The sequence below is a fragment of the Pocillopora damicornis genome, chromosome 4 (genome assembly GCF_964200805.1).
Source record: "Pocillopora damicornis chromosome 4, jaPocDami1.2, whole genome shotgun sequence".
Taxonomy (NCBI): domain Eukaryota; kingdom Metazoa; phylum Cnidaria; class Anthozoa; order Scleractinia; family Pocilloporidae; genus Pocillopora; species Pocillopora damicornis.
In genome coordinates this window covers 28,760,089-28,774,551 of record NC_142673.1, presented here as the reverse complement: position 1 = coordinate 28,774,551, position 14,463 = coordinate 28,760,089, and positions in this window count along the sequence as shown.

Sequence of the window (14,463 nt, the reverse complement as noted above, 5' to 3'; positions counted from 1 at the left end):
TTTCCCGCGCAAGTAACAAAAATGTTTCCTTCCCTGTCCCCCTCCAACTACACTTCAACCAGTCGGGGGTGGTGAGTGAAAAATTGTTTACGTCATCAAAAGGCTTGGTTCCCTAGTTGAGCCTGGTGTCTAAGCTCCTTCAGAAAGGTCAGCATTAGATTCCATCCACCAAAACCACCTCGGTCGAGAGGGACTGAGATGGAATATTTAATGACTTGCAAAACAGAACCGAAGATTCTCGGAAATCCGCAAGTGATGCAGCCGAACATCAAAAGCTGTAAATCCCATGATTCTTGAGGAACAAACAGAAACAGCATAGCGAGAATTTTAAGTCACGAACCATTGATGGTAGACATGCAGATAATTTAGGATACGTAAATTCTGTTGATGAGGCGCTTAAACTTATTGCGGAATTTGAAACAGGATTGACGACGAAGTTTTCTTTCTTTAAAGCTGTCAAAGGTTTCGGGAACATATATTTATATATATTTGATATAGCTCTTTAGCATTACAAAGCTTTGCTATCGCTATTGTGCATTCTCACTAGTTTGTCTAGTTCAAGTCCTCTGGCATGGCTTGGATGATACCACAATTGTGGAATCATTCGGGTTAATTTAATGCTTACACCTCCTTCCTCGGACAGAAGTCACCTGACGCGGGTTAAACCTTCGTCTTAGTATCGAGCGTGGATTTTGCGAGTTCACAAGTGATTGTTGGATAAAGAAGCAGGATTATTGTGAGTATAATTGCGTCCTGGTTTTTTGGCTGGTTTTTTCTGGTGACCCTCCCAGGGACTTATGCTCGGCTTCTTGCCGTAACCTGGGGTAAGCCAGTCTTTGGTTGTTTTCCAATCTTGGATTGGATTGGCTTTCTTCTTGGCTTTTTGGCCTGTTGAGTTTGGCGTTTTGTCATCTCACGGGTTTTTTGCCGGTTTTTGGTCACCCATCCATTTTTGGGTTTTTGCTGTTTTTTCGCCATGGTTTTGGAGTGCGTTAAGACGTGTGTGATTCATGCGTCTGAGATGGTGGCAAGTTATGAAAAGGCTCGTGTGATTGAGCTCCTTAGGGAGTGCTTGGATTTTGAAGAGCTTTCTGCCATTCAGTTTTGCCCCAGGGGCCTGATACGTGTTACCTTTAAGGATGCTGCGGATAAAGAGGATTTTGTGCGTGTTGGCTCGTTAACCTTAGATGGGCACGATCTTAGTGTGACCTCGTCAGATAAGCCGCATTCCTTTGTTTACGTGCATTATTTTCCCGTTGAGGGTGATGATGCTTTGATTCGTGATGAGCTGGGTAAATATGGTGAAGTTATTGGTATTAAGCATCAGAATTTTTCAGGAATTCCGGGCCTTCTTACTGGGTCACGGATTCTTACGATGGTATTGTCGAACCCGGTTCCGTCCGAGTTTCGTATTGATGACTACCCTGTGCGCGTCTGGTATAAAGGTATCCCTCCGTTTTGTCAGATTTGTAAGATTAGTGGTCATAAGGCTGCGGACTGCCAGTTTAATGGAAAGTGTAGGAGGTGTGGCTCCCCCGACCACAAGGCGCATGCGTGCACCCGGCCGTGGGGTCAGTCTGTTGTTCCAATGGAGGTTGCAGTTCCTGTGGTGGTGCCTGACCCCCCTGAGACTGTTGTACCGGCTGTCTCTGATAGTTCTGTTTTGGATGAACCAGTTGAGGATGTTGAAGACGAGGCTCCTGTTGTGGAAGATGTTACTGTTGTTGAGGAAAATGTGCTGGTGGTTGAGGAAGTTGAGGTTGCTGATAAAGAGGATGGTGAGGTTGTGGATGAGGATGTGGAAGTTGGTACCCCTGCGGGGGCGCCTGTTCTTTGCCCCTCGGGGCGTGTCTTGGGGTCTGTCCCCTCGGTCCCTGTTGTTGAGGGTGTGCAGGTTGCTCCGGGTCCTGCGGCGGTCTCGGGCCCCTCTGGGCCCCCTCTGGCTGACCGTATTCGCTCTGATTTTTCGCCTGTTGCTTCATGTAGAATTTTTACCCGTGAGCTTCGTAGGAAGTTTTTTGTGGGGTATCGTGCTATGTTATGCCGGAATTCCGGGAATGCGGCCTTTGTTTTTTCGCATAAGGACTTTAAGTTGTGTGGGGTCTCCCCTGCTGATGATCCGGATAGGGTCCGCGTAACTTATGAGAATGGGGCGGTTTCGATAGTGCATGCCAATCTTATCCGTATGTCCAGAGTGGATACTAGTGATGAGCCGTCTGAGGTAGAGTTTGCTCAGTTTATCCTTAAGGTTAAGGACCACCCTTCCTATAGGATTTCCTTTAGGGGGTCTATTATTGATGCGGTTGGGCCCACTGAGCACAGTAACGCTTTGTGGGTGGAGTTTACGGATCATTGTGGGTCACAGGGCCGGATGTTGCCTGCAAAGGCTTTAAGTGTCAAGAATATCGCTCTTAAAGGTAATAGCTCTGGTGTTAATGATGTAAACAAGGCTCCGTCCTCCTCTGCGGGGGCCAATGTTAATAATGTAAATAAGTTCTCTTCCCTGGCTGATGATGGTCTTGTCAATGTTACTCGTTGCAGCTCTCGTTCTGTGGTCCCTACAGCTGCGGTGCTTGCCGCTGAGTTGCTTAAGCGTACTACCCCCCCTTCTGTTGTGGGGGTCCCGAAATGTAGAAAGAAATTATAGTAAATACTAGTTCCTTTGTAAACAATAGTCTCAAAATATAGTTTAGTAATAATGTAAATAATATTGTAATTATTAGTTCCTTTTTCTGTTTTGTTTCAGTTTTGTTTGCGTATTGTTTGGAGCGGGCGTGTTCAATTTTTGGGTGTGAGTGTGTTCAATGTTTGCGAGGTGGGGTTCGATTCCCCAACGAAGTTGGTGTCTGGTGGCCCTCGGTTTATGGTGGACCCAACCCTAAGGCATTGCACTTTCAGCCATGGGTTGGATTAGATTTTTAGATCGGCAGGCATTGCACTACCCTCACGGGAGCCTGGCCGTTCGCCTTAAACACACACAAAAAAAAAATACTAGGGGAAGATGCACGAGATATTTAAGGAGCCTGGTGTGCCTTTCCTAATTTTGGGAAGGAAAGTGTTCAATTGCCAGCACGGCATAGATAGAACAGCTGGAGAGAAAAGGAAACGAAAAGATGCAGAAGAAGTACTGTAAATAATAATTTCTTTTTATCCTCAACCTTTGTGTTTCTGTCAACTATGGCTTGCTAATTCGAAAGGTCAAATACTTGAATGGGTCATATGACATTGATCTCAGAATACTTTTATGACAAACGTGATAACAGTTCAATCTTGGCTAAATTGAAGATGGTTTAGAAGTTAACAATTATAAGAACTTTTCACTAACATATGCTGCTGACAAAGGAGAAAATATATACAATTCTGCATTTTTTGCTTTCTATCAAGCAATCATATGTTTGCTCCTTATCACGCTATGACACTTCCGTTTTGTCACATTCCAAAAAATAACTTGAGAAATACACTGTCACTCATCTTACACTGTTATATTTACCTATTACAGAAGGCTGGAAACAAAGATTTTGTTTTCAGGAAGAATTGAGGAACATAGATGTTGGCGCATGACGACCATACTTGGTGAATTCTGTGGTTCGTCCACTCTTGCACAGTTCTTCACTGGTTTTTAGTCTTGAACTACATTCCCCACTTGGGTGGTCTCCTGTTCCAATCATTTTAGCTATTTTACTACGTCTCAAACTTTCAACTCCCTTTGGAGTCAACGCAGCCAAGGCAGCATCAATGTAGTATTGTTGACCATCTTTCCCAGTCGCATTACAAGCGATGCCAACAGAGTATTTTGCTATGACTCTGGGTGGTGTCAAACCTTTCTCAAAAGCTTTTTCATGCAGCTCTACAGTCTCTAATATCTCTTTTGTCACCCTTGTCTTGTCTTGCTCGTCATCTTTGATCTTTTTCAGCTCTTGAAATTTATTTGACAATTCTTCCAACTCTGCAATACAGCCAAACGATAAATGTTTTGCCAGTATGTAGCAACTTTCCTTCTTAATGATTTTCTTAATCCACAACCGATACTGCTGTAAATGGTAATTTAGATAGTTCAAATGATCATTCAGTGCAGGATGAATTATCTCTTCTTTTGTACCATGTCTCATAACATGATCACAGGACAGTACATAAAAGGTTTCATCATCTTTCACAATAGCACCTAAGGTCCCGGCTGCATCCTCTCCTTGTACACCTATACTAGCTCCCAAACAAAGTACCTCGCTTTGTTCCTGTGCTTTATTTGGCTCCCAAACATCATCGGTTCTGAACCATATTCCATCCACAACATCAACTGGGTAAGAACCAAGGGTGAGTGGGAAGGAACATTCACCATCTGGGATGATACCTTTACATAGAACATACAGTGTGATACAAGGGATTCCTGTCTGCTTAGAATTTGTGATTTTAAGTGAGGGTTGCACAGCAGTGATGTTACGATGCCTGACAAGAACATGGAGATTTTAATATATAGTTTTGTTAATTTCATCCACTTGAGAGTCTTCCAACACCTGCTGTGTACCAGATGGATACTTAAGAGGTCTAATCTTGAGAATTTCGTCTACATCCCTGTAAAGATCTAACCATTCAAGTTTAACATCCATCTCCTTAAAAATATATTGAGCAGCAGCTTTTAATGTTTCAGGTATGCCAGACTTTCCAGAAAGCACAAACAACTTAACCTTGACATGACCATCATCTGTGTATGTTTAAACACGGACACATTCTCTATGCTTGGCTTCAAAATCCATAGCCATTAGAGTAATGTTGTTTGTTTTATGCTTGTCATCTGAAGGAATTACAACTCCAGTTTGGAATTCTAGAGAAAAGTAGTATCATTAAAAGGTAAGACAGTGTCTCAGAACAAGCCAAGTTTCCCACATTGTTGGAACTTATCCCAGTTCACATAACTTATTCACCCATCAGGATAAAAAAAGACAGTAGCAACAGTAGCTGCCGTTCTGTAAATGTAGGTAGGAAAACAAATGATTCTTAAACAAAATAGAATTTAAGACCATTTATTTGAGTCATTCATAATATAAATGAAGAATAATCACAAATCAATCAAAATTGAACGTGTGATTTTGATTTAAAAAAACTTTTGGTACAATCCAAAAGTATCCAGTACCGTAAAACAGCTGGGGAACAGCAATATATAGTACAGAAAATTGTTGTGTTAGCGTGCTGTCTTAGCCAACGTTCAATTTAATTTCTTTCAATTGTTTCAATTGATAAGGTTAAAACTTGGTGATTATCGACTCTAATCAATTACAAAATCGATGGATAAGTGGCAAGAGCAATGGACGGAACAGAAGAATAACAAGCCTAAAACGTAGTTCAAAAGATTTTAATTCAATGGTAATGTAATCACTTTTAAGTAAACATACCGTTTTGTTGAATGTTTTGCGGTGTGTTGGTGCTTTCCTCGTCTTCGTCCGCCATGATTAACTTTCTGAAAGTTACCGCTGTACGGTCATTCCCAGACTCCTGCAGGTCAATGTTAAAAGATGTTTGAGTTGGTGAGGTATCGCTGAGTATTTTTACGAATTGTACCGTATTTCGACCAGCCCGCAGGGCGAGTCAAAATACAAACTGTCCAAATATCGCGTGACATTTGTACTCGGATGCACGTTATTTGTACTTTGCTAAGTGATACTTGAATGCCCACAATTTATAAACCTATTCCATAGTCATAAGTGAGTCGCCTTTATAATGCTTTATATTAGGAATTATAAACTAAAAACGTCTGAAACGACGACCTTTAGATAAGGTTTTCTTGCTCTACATTAGGACTTAGTGAATGATCAAACTCTGAAGAGATGAAAAGAAAAGTACATTACCTGATTATGCTCCATCTTTGTCTTAATCGGAATCACTCGAGCCATCTCATCGGTAACAAAACTCCTAACCATTCCAGCAGATAGGTGTTCAAGCCGATCAACTTGGATCTGCCTAACGATCATCAAAGCTTCTTCTCTAGTATTGGCCTGTTTAAGGGATGCCAGCTTAGGATCTAAAAGGGTGGAATGTATTTTTTTTTGTTTTTCAACGAGTTCCGGAAGTGTTACCAGTATTTTCAATCCATGACTGGCTACCTTTCGTTCATTTTCCATGGGCTTGCTTGAAAGCACTGAATCAGAATATTCGCCACACACAACAGCCAAATCAGCTACACGACGTTTGAGAGAGTCCATCTTTGACTGTAATGCTTGTAAAGCTTGGAAGTCTCTTCTGATTTCTTTGTCTACTCTACATTTGTTATGCATCCAAATTATGTTATATACAAGTACGACGCCCATCACCGAAGTCAGGACTGCGACTACAAACCAAACGAGGATAGCAACTGCAGCTATCATAGCATCGACGTCCCTCAACGACTCCAGAAAAAAGGAAGCAGCCGCAAACGTAACAAAAACAGTAAGCGCTATGTGAATCGTCATGTTTGTCACGATTCTGTGAACTCAAAAGGGTTGTTTATTGTGCGAACTCGACTGCCGCCACGTGTGTATTCGTTGTCTCCTAAGTCTTCTAAATATATAGATGTTCATCCGCCCAGTGGCGTGACCGTGTAACGCAATATCACGACATCTTCCCCTTTTTACAAAGTTTATCTTCAAAAGTTAATTAATACTTAATGTTCGGTTTCGATCACTGTTCAAATCACATAAAATCGATAAAACATTGTTCTTCATTGAAATCATAACAAGATAGAAACAGAACCCAACAACTATTTAGCGGCTCAATCATTGAATGTTCAGTTTATATGGTAATCCTGATGCCACAAAGGCGGTCGACGTCTGCGTTCTGATCGACGAGTTTCAATCCTTTGTGGCTCAAGCTCAGTTCCCATCTCATTTTCAGGTGGCATTCTCTCTGTTTTGGTCTCGCCATGGAACTCCGGTGGAGGAGGTCCTGGCTCTGTCAGATTTGGCGCCGGTTTGAGGGTAGACTCGGGCGGAGTTAGTTCTACCAGACTCATAGGTGGTGCTGTTTCCGGGGTCAGGCGCAGTTGCCGACGGTTGCGTCGGTATCGCCTGCCGCAAACTTCAACTTCATAAGACCTGTTCTCCAAGGCTTTCATGCAGGTCCCCAGACTCCATTCCTCCCTTCCGGGAAGCCGCATCCTGATGGCCTGTCCACACTTTAGTGCCTCTAAAGAGCGAAACTTTTTGTTGTATTGTTGAGCTTGTCTTTTCTTGCGCTCAGCTAATTTGGTGGCTGTTTCCTGGTGTGATGGCTGCCGCAGGAGCGTTTCATGGGTTGGTAAGAAAGTCCGTGTGCGGCGTCCCATCAGTCTCTGTACGGGTGATGTTCCTAGACCCTCTGTTGGGGTGTTGCGCCAATCAAGAAGGGCTAACAGCGGGTCTTGCCCATCCGCTTTCGCTTTCGTCATCAAGTTCTTGCAGGTCTTCACGGCATTCTCGGCGCGGCCATTTGACTGGGGGTAACGGGGGCTCGAAGTTCTATGTTCAAACTGCCATTCTCTCACGAATGCACTGAACACCGATGACGTAAACTGAGGTCCGTTGTCGGTAATAAGCACGTCTGGTATCCCATGGCGGGCGAATTGTACTTTACACGCAGCTATCACGCTAGCAGATGTGGCCACCTTAACCTCCTGGACTTCAAAGAACCCACTCCAGTAGTCGACTAGGACAAAGAAATGTTGTTGCCCAAGGTCAAAAAAATTGGCACCTAGCATCGACCAGGGACGCGACGGGATCGGATACGGTTGCAATTCCTCGCGGCACTGATCTGGCTGGTACGACTGGCAGATTGAGCATTTGGAAACAAAATCCTTTACTTCCGAATTCATGAGGGGCCAATAGAGGACCTCCCTAGCGCGACGTAAACACCCTTCGATTCCAATATGTGATCGGTGAATTTGCTTCAACATTTCTTTTCTCAGGGAAGGGGGTACCAGCAATCGCTCCCCCAGGAATACTAGTCCCTTGTCTTCTATAAGCTCACTTCGTTTGTCATAGTAAGGCGTCAGCTCAGGGGTACAGGACTTCCTTGACACTGGCCATTCACCCTTGATTGCTCCGATTAGCTTTTGCATCACTGGGTCCCTGGCAATCTCGTTTCTGAATTCAGCGAGCCTGTATGGTGCAATCGAGAGGTTTTCTGAATGATCTATCTCGGCAAGTGTACAGATCAGACTTGTATCGTGCTTGGAGGCTTCGGTGGTGTTGCGGTATGCTCGACTCAGTGCATCTGATACCCACATAAGTTCCCCTTTTTTATACTGCACATCCAGGGAGTAATTCTGAAGGGCCATCAGCATTCTCTGGAGTCTCTTTGGTGAGTTGTGTATTGGCTTGGTAAAAACTGCCCTTAGTGGTTCGTGGTCAGACTCGATGTGTACAACTTCGCGTCCCAGTATGTATTGATTGAACTTGTCGGTTGACCACACTATGGCGAGGAGCTCTTTCTCGATTTGAGCGTAACGCGTTTCGGTGTCGGTCAGAGCTCGCGAGGCAAAGGCAACGGGCTGACCCTTTTGCATCAGTACTGCACCTAGACCCGTTATGCTGGCATCGCATTGGATTGTCACTTCTTCAGTAACATCATAGTATTTCAGTACCGGGGCCTTGGCCAAGTATTCTTTGACTGTGGTAAATGCTTTCTCATGCTGTGCAAGCCAACACCACTCGACGTCCTTGTCCTCAAGCCTTCGCAAAGGTTCTGTCATGTCGGACAGGAGTGGCAAGAATTTGGCCAGATAATTGACCATCCCCAAAAACCTCTTCAGGCCTTTCACATCAGTCGGCGGTGGCATATCCAAAATAGCTTCAACTTTGGCTGGGTCTGCCTTTAGACCATCAGGAGTCAAGAGGTGGCCCATGAAACGCACTTCGGTTTGAGATCTTTTCAGCTTGAGTTTGTTGAGCTTGAGGTTCCACTCCCGGCATTTCTTGAAGAACGCACGTTCGTTCTTTTCAAGGCTCGAGTTGACCTCTGCGTCAGTTTCGCCAAATCCAGCGATGAGGAAGTCGTCAGCGATAACTTCAACTCCTTCTAAATTTTCTACGAATTCATGCATGCGTCGCTGCCAAACTTCAGGCGCACTTGAGATACCAAAAGGCATGCGGGCCCATCTATAACGCCCAAAAGGCGTATTGAACGTTGTCAGGAAACTAGAAGCATCGTCTAAGAGGATTTGGTGGAAACCATCCTTGGCGTCACAAAGAGTAAATTTCTTGGCACCTGTTAAGCGGGAGGCCACTTCATCGATAGTCGGCAACTGGTAATGCTCTCGCCGAATGGCACGATTTAAATCTCTCGGGTCAATACAGATGCGTACTTTGTTTGGCTTCACTATGGCCAACATGCTGGATACCCACTGCGTCGGTTCTGTTACTGGAATAATAACTTTACGATCAACAAGTTCGTCCAGCTTGTTTTTGATGCATGGACGCAAGGCTACTGGCACTCGCCTCGGTGCGTGGACAACTGGTTGCGCCTGTTCGTCTATGGCTATTTTGTATGTTCCCGGTAGGGCCCCTAATCCGTCGAATACGTCCTCATACTCTTCGAGCAAGGAGGCTTTGGGACACTTGACGTGTAATGCTAGGACGTCACAATTATGCAAACTCACAAAGCCAAGATTGAGGCTGGTGTTCAATGATAAAATCGGTTGATAGTCTCCGTCTAAGATGTTAAACTCCATTGACCTCCGCTGTCCACGGGACCACACAGGCAGGGTAGCTTTACCAGCAATTTTGCGGCGATCCCCTGTGTACGAGACTATTTCCTTTTGGCATGGTTTGAGGCGATGAAGGAGGGTGTCCCCAGTGATTTGCTTGTATAATTGGGCCGGGAGAATGTCGCACTGCGACCCAGTATCTATTTGAAACTGGACTTCTGTCTTGGGATCTGGCCCATAAATGTGGAGTTTGACCACTGCCAATTTTTCCTGGCCTTTGCTCTTACTAGTAGTAGCACCAATGTAGTAGGGGTCGTTTCCCATGTCGACGGCTTCGTGGACCGCCGAAACTCTACTTTTCACTCCTCGGGGATTAGCGCGACATTTATTCGCAAAATGATTCATACTCCCACAGTTAAAACATGTTCTTCCATACGCGGGACAATGACGTCCATGCACCATTCCTCAATTTCCACATTCTTTAGACGGTCTTCTAAATGCTTGTGACTTAAGTTGTCGTTCTTCTTCAGGTTTTTCTGCCGATCCCGCCTTCCGTAACGCATGAACTGCAGTGTCTCCTCCAGCCATTAGCTTTACTTGCTGTTGGGTCTGTTCTGACGACTTAATAATGTCAACTGCTTGTAGGAGAGATAAATCATTCAAACGGAGAAGTCTCTCGCGGACGCGATCATCCCGTATGCCTAGCACGAGGCGGTCACGCAAAATTTCATCTGGTGTGATTGTATCGTGTGCACAGTTTTTTGCGATCGTTCGAAGCTCCGTAAGATACGTCGAGATGTTTTCGCCTGGTTCCTGGTTTCGGTTGTTGAACCTATAGCGTTCATATATGACCTGTGTCCTAGGAATGCAGAATTCGTCGAACTTCTTCAGGACTTGTGAAATGTCGTCTGCGTTTTCGTCTTCGTTCCAAATAAAGGTATCGTGGGCTCTGACGCCATCCTCGCCTATAATGCTTAGTAATGTCGACACACGAACTATGCCCTCTTGTTTATATACACCAGTAGCGATTTCGTAGCGCTGCCACGCTGCTTTCCACGATTTCCATGCGGTGGCTAAATTGTCGTCAAAATTAATCGCTTTCGGCGGGGGCAAATTTGACGGGGGAATAAAAACTTGAGTCGGCGCTGGTGGCACAACTATGGATGCTTCAGCTGCTTCTGTCATCTTTAGGGGTGAACAGATCCCACTCCTGACACCATGTCACGATTCTGTGAACTCAAAAGGGTTGTTTATTGTGCGAACTCGACTGCCGCCACGTGTGTATTCGTTGTCTCCTAAGTCTTCTAAATATATAGATGTTCATCCGCCCAGTGGCGTGACCGTGTAACGCAATATCACGACAATGTTGGCGTCCGTACCACTATGAAATTCTCGGAGAAATTCTCTAAGTTCGTCTCTGACTGTGGCCCACTGAAAATACTGATCGAGAACTTCACCTTCAGATTCCTTCAGCTTTTCAATTTTCGTCTTAAGTTCTGAAACAGCAGAAAAAGTTATTTGAACAGATATTTTACTATACATGTTTCCAAGAGGGCGCTGGGTTGAAAATTTTTAGAAACTTTCGACATTCTCTCCTTTCCTTCTCTCTCTCTCTCTTTCTCCTTAAAGCTAATATCAAACGTACAAATCAAGAAATAAAGAGAGATATTTTTCCTCTTGTTACGAGCGTGGGACAAAGAAAAAATTCTGAGTCCCCATGAGAATTTTTTCTTTGTCCCACGCTCGTGACGGGACGAAAAATATCTTTATTTCTTTACCGAGCTCAAAACTTACCATCTGTCTTATTTCTAATATATAAAATCAATTTTTCTTTTGCAGATGGGTTAGGAACTGATCATTTCTTATGTTGGCATTGATATAAAAATCTCTAAAAACCCGCAAAGAGAACTGAGTTAGTGCTGATGAATAGCACCTGTTGCCCGATTCCAAGATTCAACCCTAGATGAACAGAAGCTGGAGCGAACTGTGTCAAACTGCCACTTGTATGTTACATCGGTGAGAGGGTATGTTCATGATGTGAGGAAGTACCTCATGTGTAAAACCAGCGTGAAATTAAAAAAAAAAATTCGCCATATACATATAAATCGTCATTTTATGCATTTGGGAACGTGATAGGTCTTCGGTTGAGCTGTACCCAGAGGTTGATAATGATCCCTCTACTTCGTGAAAATACCAGTGGAACCTCTTGCAACAATTCAAATCAAAGTTTCTACCCAAGTTAAGAAATGACTGTGAATATATGAAAATCATGCATGTAAACTGCGGATTAAGAAATAAATATGAAAGCGACTTTGCTGATTCGTAATAAACACCTTCCAGCCTTATTTTCACTGCTGCTAAAGCAGTGTTTATTACTGCGAAATCGCTTTAAACCCATTTCATTAACCGCAGTTCACATAGATGATTTTCTTATCTTCACAGTCATTTATTCATCACTTCGCGGGTTTATTACGAACTAACAGAATGACTAGCTCCCCGTTGGCTTGTTAGCTGAGATGGTACAGCACAAGTTTCAAATCCCTCACTGGCCTAATTTTTTTTTCAGGCCTTGTTTTCACTACTGCAAAAGTAGTGTTCATTAGTGCAGAGATATTTCATATTCATTTCCAAATTTCGAAGTTGGAGAAAAAGCGGACGTGGGTAGTTGCGAAATGCGGAGGGGTGAACTTGTGTTAAACTACATTGTACTTAGTTGTTAAACTACGTTCAGTCAGTCACGGGTTTTCCTGATATGTTGCGTAAGTGCCTATGTAGGAAGAAAAATACTCTATTAGTAAAAAATATATACAATAAAATTAACAAGCTGACCTCCGGCTGAGGAATTTTCCTGGCGTTTCTTTACGTCTGTATCATTCATATCATCAAAAGGTTTGCAGTTCAGAGAAAGGAATTGAACAACAATTAGACTGCCGACAAAACTCTGAACAGACAAATTCAACCTCTTTTTCCAATTGTCAGTCCGAGATCTCTCTTTGGGGCACTTTGCCAAATTTTGCCCTCCATATTGAAATGAAAATAGATCCTCGTTAAGAAAAGCAGTGCATTATAGTCTAAATTCAAGGTTTTACCCCCAGAGAGGCGGTAAGGGTTGTTATTTAAGCAAATTCCTTCCAACTATTAATGGTTCCAGAAAGAAATGCACCCTTGCTTAGGAATTTTTTCAGCTAACCCTAACACTCACCGTGCTTTTTCCGGCTAAATTCAACCATCGCGTGTGGAAATGAGGGTTAGGGTTAGGTCTAGGTTAAGGGTTATAGGTTAGGGTTTAGGGTTTAGGGTTAGGTTTTAGGATTATGGTGTGGGGCTAAGGTTAGGGTTAGGGTTTAGGCTTAGTGTTAGGGTTAGAGGGTCTGCGGTTGAGGTTAGGGCTAGGGTGAAGGTTTGGGGTTAGGGTTTGGGGGTAGGGTTAGTGTTTAGGGTAAGGGTGTAAGCGTCTTCAAAAATATTTTTAAGAAGATTTTGTCACCTTTTTCACTTAAATAACCACCTGAAGAATTTTGACCAGTTAGATTATTTGAAGCGGTTGGATTAATTTTGATTGGGGTTTAATAACTTTTAGTAGTTGGATGATTATTTTTACCAGTTGAACCACTGTAATATGCTGGATCTTTTTAACTAATGTTACCATCCTTACCTGAATTATTTGAACCAATTTCACTGGTTACACATGTATTATCCAGTTAGACCATTTCAACTGGTTGGATTATTTAAACCAGTTTGTCCATTTTAGATATTGGCATCATTTTATCAAGTTGGATCATGTTAACCAGTCGCACCATTTTACTAAGTGAGATCGTTTCTTCCGATTGGACCATGTCACGTATTTAAAATCTTTTCACCGTTTAAACCATTTTATCTTGTTTTGGCTGGTTGGACCATGTTAACCAGTTGCATCATTTTGACTGGAGTGAAAAGTTCCGTTCTTAACCCGAGCCCTAACCCTAACCCGGGGTTAGGGTTAGGGTTAGGGTTAGGATAGCTCGCAGCTAGAGTTAGGGCTTGGGTAGGGTGGGATTATGATTAGGCTGAGGGTCACAATTTTTTCTGAAAACATCCAATTTTTTTTGGTATTGTGTTTGGCTCTAAACTTTAACAACTACTTGAAAGTTTGCTTGAAATCAAAATAGACCATTTTTTGCCAAAATAACTGCCAAAATGCGCAATTCGGGCCTTTTTATCAATTTACACTTGGTTTAAGCTTGGTTTTTGTGTTTTCCCACAGACTCTTAAACTATTTTGCTGAGAACATTTTTTGCAGCGTTTTTAAAACTGAAATAAGCTTATTTTTGCAAAAAAAACAAACGTGTTTTTCAGTCGAATTTAGTGTTTTTGTCAACTTTAGCGAAAAATTTTGCAAAAATCGTACATTTCTGCCGTATTTTGGAGTTTTTAGACAGATTTCGTCGCGATCTTGTGAAAAACATGTAGTTTCAAGCTAGTTTTCAGTGTTTTGGCAGTTATCTTGGCAAAAAATGGGTAAGTCAGCGCAATTGTTTTTTTTTTGGTTTTTAAGGTTTTGTTTGCCCAAATTTTACTGAGAACACTGTGTGTTAGCTTGTCTCCATTGTTTTTTCGCAGATTCTATCGCTGTTTTGCTGAAAACATAACGTTTCAGCTTGTTTGCATCGTTTTTGGTCGTGAAATAAGCTAATTTTTGCAAAAGGAAAAAAACCTGTTTTTCAGCCCAAATTGACATAAAGGATACAGAGGAACATTTGCTTATTGCCTTTTTTTTTTGTCCTTACTCATGAAGTTGATTTTGGCATTTCAAACAAAAACTCTGCTAGAGCATT